Genomic DNA, 5854 nt, shown 5'->3' on the forward strand with positions numbered 1-5854 from the left:
ATATAGGACATGAAATCACCGACGGAACCGAGCGATGGATTGAATTTGGGGCTGGGGGTTGGTAGGCGGGGAGAAAGAGACATCAGGGATCTAGAGCAGCTTCTGGCTCAGAATGTGGTGCTCTCTGCTGAGAGGAGCAAGACTGTGTGTTTTGTTCTGGACGTGCTGAGAAAAAGAGGGTGTATGGTAAGCAGTGAGATATCCAGGTCTAGAGCAGAGACAAGAGGACTGTGCTGAGAATCCACATTTATGAGTCATCGGCCTCCAAGCAGTAGGGGAGCAAAGCCTGCATAGGGCGTTTAGGGAACAGAGCTCAAAAGAGACACGGGGTTTTCCCTGGTGGTGCAGTGGTTAAGAATCCGCCTGCCAACGCAGGGGACGCGGGTTCGATCCCTGGTCCGGGAAGATCCCACGTGCTGTGGAGCAACTAAGCCCACGCGCCACACCTACTGAGGCTGCATGCCACAACTACTGAAGCCCGCGCGCCTAGAGCCCATGCTCCAAAACAAGAGAAGCCACTGCAAAGAGAAGCCCGCGCACCGCAAGGAAGAGTAGCCCCCGCTCACTGCAACTAGAGAAAGCCCGCGCGCGGCAACGAAGGCCCAACGCAGCCAAAAATAAATAAAATAAATTTTTTAAAAAAGAAGAAGAAGAGGCACAGAAGTCTCCATACATCCCAAGGTCTGAGCCAGATGGGCACCCAACGAGCCTGCAAGCATCAGCCAGGCAGAAATGTGTGGTGGTTATAGGGGCAGAGCAAGGCAGATGGTCAGATGGCAAAGAGTCAGCAGCCAAGGGAGCTGGGAAGGGCAGACAGGAAAAGAGGCCCAGGGTACCAACAGTAGCACAGGCAGGTTGCTGGCACTGAGGCCACCGCTAGCGGAGCATCTGCTGCTTTCCTTCTCCCTGAACCCAGGAGAAGCCAAAAAAATCAGAGAGAGCCAGGGCTAGAAGCTAGATTGTTTGTCACTGAAAATAGCTGACTAAGTCACTACAGGAAGTAGACATGTCAGGGAGCGGGGATGTTAAACACAGATAAATAACCTAGTTGTCTCCCCACCCCAGTCCCTTTAATAAGGTGGTCCTCATGTAAAGAAACCCACCAGGCTAGCCTGACGCAGGAAGTGAGTGCCCCTGAGCCCACCCTCAGAGCTTGCTCAAGCACCTTCCTGCCACCCATTTAGTTGTTGCTGACATTGCCATCCAGATATCCTGCTTCAGAACGTGGCAAACGGACGCTCAGTCTCAGAAAAAGGGACCGGGACCCACCCCGAACAGCAGGTGCCTTCATACCGAGGCTTCTCAGCATGCTTGGGAGAGCTGGAGACAGGGCTTCTGTTCCCATGTGTGAGATGCTACCAGAGGACACTTAGGCCACAGAGCAACCTACCCATTTCCAGCACAGCAGAGGAGGCCTAGCACAGTGCCTGCCACCAAGCCAGGACCTCAGATACACTTACTGACTGAAATAGAGTTCTAGAACCATTGAACTCTCGTACTAGATCAAGGGAGATCCTGCGTTTGATAAAGCTTAAAGGCTTTTTAGAACATCTTGGCTCATGCATTTGTTTACTCCACAAGTATTTATTGAGGATCTACTAGGTGTGGGACACTTTGTTAGGCGCTGGAAATGTAATATTGAGCAAAACCAGACATGATCTCAAGCTCTCATGGAGGGTCCATGCCCTCGGGGAGTTGGCCAGGGGAGATATTAATCAAATAATCACCAACAAAATGTAAAACTGCCGCTGTTACCAGAACCTCAGGAGAAAGATTGATGATGCAAGTGCTTGAGCACATAACTAACTGGGAGATGTGTCCTGGCTGGGGAGCTCGAGGGAGGGAGGTCCAAGCTGAGATCTGAAAGCTTAGGAGGCCAGGCAAAGTGGGAGGGGAAGCATTCCATGTGGAGGGAACAGCATCTGCAAAGCCCTGGGATGGCTATGAGCACAGCCTGTCCCTTGCTTGCACTGAAGGAGGCAGGCGTGACTGGGGTGTCTGAGAGCGAGGTGTAGACACAGGCTGCAGAAGAGCTGGACAGGTGGCTGTGCAGACGCTGATCATGTTAAAGCATTCTGACTTTGTCCTGAGAACAGTGAGGAGTTGCTGCAGAGTTTCAGGTTGAAAAGAATGGCATGAAAAGGCTTGAGAGCTTTGAAAATCTCCCAAGATTTCCAATCTTGGGACAGTGTGGAGAGTAACAGAAGGGTCCAGTACAGATGTGGACAGACCAGTTCAGAGGCTATGGTAGAGCTCTAGGTGCAGTGGGGAGGTTTGTGGAGGTGGATAGATTAGAGGACTATATAGGACATGAAATCACCGACGGAACCGAGCGATGGATTGAATTTGGGGCTGGGGGTTGGTAGGCGGGGAGAAAGAGACATCAGGGATCTAGAGCAGCTTCTGGCTCAGAATGTGGTGCTCTCTGCTGAGAGGAGCAAGACTGTGTGTTTTGTTCTGGACGTGCTGAGAAAAAGAGGGTGTATGGTAAGCAGTGAGATATCCAGGTCTAGAGCAGAGACAAGAGGACTGTGCTGAGAATCCACATTTATGAGTCATCGGCCTCCAAGCAGTAATTCAAATCTGTTATTGGAGGACAAAGTCACCTAGCGAGTATTACCTGAGAAGTTGAGGAGGATAGGATGGGTTTTGATGGATGATAGTGTTTGATGGACAGTTGGAAGAGGTAGGCCTGACTCTCAGAGGAAGGAAGCCCTTCCGCAGACTCCACAGACTACGCTTTCCAAGCCTCCACGTCTCCAACAGCAGTGAAGAAAGGACCCCTCTTCCCTCTAATCCTCTTACACTCACCGCCTTGCCTCCATGTGCCCTGCCCCGAGACCACCAGAACTAATTACATTAAGCCCCTGAACCCCGATTTGTCAGTCACCGTAAGAAGCCCCATATTCCCAGCTCACCCCACGTCCTGCTCCCTGCTCAGCTCCTGAATCCATCGCAGGTGCCCTTTGGAGCTCAGAGACCTACTGCCCGTCCTTGTACGGCCGTCTGTTGCCTGGGTTGTTCATCCTCTGGCACTCTCTCCAATATGACTTTACTATTAATTCTTGGTGATTTCAATACCACACAGATGATCCTTCCTATCCCCTGCCTCTCTGCCTTCTCTCCTCCCACCAGCTGGCTGTACTAGTCTCACGATAATACCTCAACCAATGGTGACCAATAGAAATATGGTGTGAGACCCATATGTAATTTTAAAAGAAACTAGTCGTTGTAATTTTAGTAATATACTTTAACCCAGGATATCCAAAATCTTATCATTTTAATATATAATAAATATTTTAAAAATTATTGATGAAATATGTTACCTGTCTTTGGTGCTAAGTCCTGGGAATTTGATATGAAATTTTACCCTTATAGTGCGTCTTCATTCGGACTAGTCACTAGTAGCTAGTGGTTACTGCATTGGACCCAGTTCTAGACAGACCTTGTACCACTCCCTCACAACGTCAATTTCAAGTAACTTTCTCTCCAACAAGCTCCTTCTGTCTTTCCAGCTCACTCTCTGCTTTTACATTAACCCTAACAATCCTTAGACCCAGTGGGACCTACACTTCACGTCAGATTCTCTCTCTCCGTTTCCCATCATGCCCTCCTTACCCAGTTTCAATTCCTTGGGCAATCGGGAGAGTTACTCCCTTGAATCTGCTCTCAGCTCCCTTGTGCCTCTCTCTCACCCTGATACTCACTGGGCAAAACCCAAACCTGGGTTCAACCCGACTCCACCAACCCCACACCTGCACCCAGGCAGCTCAGTGGGGCCGGAGAAAAACACACAGCCCTTCTGCCGAGCCTCATTTGAAATTCATGACGAGTTTCAGGTGCCACTCAGCAAAGCCAATTCCGGTAAGCATTCTAATTTCTCTTGTCCACTCACTTCCCACTCTTTCAGAAGACTTCTCTCTCGTCAACTTCGCTTTCCTCATCTTCACACGCAGCCGATGAACTTGCCTCCTGTTGCACTGGGAGAATTGAAGGAATTGAAAAGCCTGCCTGGGCTCCCCCGACATCCCCTCGCCCACCTGAGTGTGCATTCCCGCCCTTTGCTTTCCTTCCTCTTACTGCAGTATAACAAACTACCCATAATCCTATTTAAAGCCTCCTCCACCACTCTTGTACTAGATTCTATTCCCTCTCACCTGCTCCAGGAGGTTGCTCCAGCAATTAATGCACTTCCTTGAATTTCAGCCTTTCCCTCTCTCCTTGGTCCTTCTCATCAGTATAGCGATAGGCTATTGTTTGCCCCACCTTAAAAAAAAAATTTTTCCCCTCCCTGCCGCTCCATTTCTCTGCTCATTTCTGCAGCAAAACTTGAGTCTTCTATACTTGCTATCTCTGGTTTCTCTTCTCTCATTTTCTCTTAACTTGCTGCAATTATCTTTTTTTAATATAAATTTATTTATTATTATTTATTTTTGGCTGCGTTGGGTCTTCGTTGCTGTGCATGGGCTTTCTCTAGTTGCGGCGACCGGGGGCTACTCTTCGTTGCGGCGCGCGGGCTTCTTATTGCGGTGGCTTCTCTTGTTGCGGAGCACGGGCTCTAGGCGCGCGGGCTTCAGTGATTGTGGTGGGCAGGCTCAGTAGTTGTGGCTCGCGGGCTGTAGAGCACAGGCTCAGTAGTTGTGGTGCACGGGCGGCTTAGTTGCTCCGCGGCATGTGGGATCTTCCTGGACCAGGGCGCAAACCTGTGTCCCCTGCATTGGCAGGTGGATTCTTAACCACTGAGCCACCAGGGAAGCCCTGCAATTATCTTTTACCCCTACCACTTCACCGAAATTACTCTTCTCAAGGTCAGCAATGACCTCCATGTTGCTAAACACAATAAACGCTTGGTTCCCACTTTTCTTGACATATCAGCTATATTTGATTCAGTTGTTTGCTCTCTCCTTTGTGAAACAGTCGTTGGTTGCCTCACTTTCTGCATATCACATACTCCTACTTTTCCGTCAACCTCACTGGTCCATGTTTCTCAGTCTCCTTGTTTGTCTACAGCTTCTCTGCTAAGCCTCTAAATGTTGGGGTGCCCCAGGGTTGAGTCCTGGTACCTCTTCTTTTACTCTTTCTTTGCTGATTATACCCAGTCTTAAGCCCCTAAATGCCATCTATATGCTAATAATTCCCAAATTTATATCTCTGTGTTGGACCTTTCCTATGACCTAACAACACATATATCCAAACTCTTACTCACAATTCCCACTTGATTATTTTTTTTAATATTTATTTATTTATTTAATTTCTTTTCTTGGTTGCACCGGTCTTAGTTGCGGCTCACTGGCTCCTTAGTTGCGGCTCACTGGCTCCTTAGTTGTGGCACACGGGCTCCTTATCTGTGGCAGGCAAACTCTTAGTTGTGGCATGCATGTGGGATCTAGTTCCCTGACCAGGGATCGAACCCGGGCCCCATGCATTGGGAGCACGGAGTCTTAAACTACTGCTCCACCAGGGAAGTCCCTCCCACTTGATTATTGAATAGACATTTCAAATTAAATATGTCCAAAACTTAATTCCTACTCTTTCCCCCTAAAACATGTTCTACCCATAATCTTCTTCATTCACTCCTAGAAATTCTATTCTTTGGCTCAGGCCGAAAACTCTGGAGTCATCATCAACGTCACTCTTTCTCTGGCACTCCAAGTCCATCACATCCTGCTGATTCTGTCTTCAAAACATTTCCAGAGGGCTTCCCTGGTGGCGCAGTGCTTGGGAGTCCGCCTGCCGATGCGGGGGGCAGGGGTTCGTGCCCCGGTCCGGGAGGATCCCACGTGCCGCGGAGGGGCTGCGCCCATGAGCCATGGCCACGGAGCCTGTGCTCCGCAACGGGAGAGGCCACAACAGT

The sequence above is a fragment of the Physeter macrocephalus genome, chromosome 5 (assembly GCF_002837175.3).
Source record: "Physeter macrocephalus isolate SW-GA chromosome 5, ASM283717v5, whole genome shotgun sequence".
Taxonomy (NCBI): domain Eukaryota; kingdom Metazoa; phylum Chordata; class Mammalia; order Artiodactyla; family Physeteridae; genus Physeter; species Physeter macrocephalus.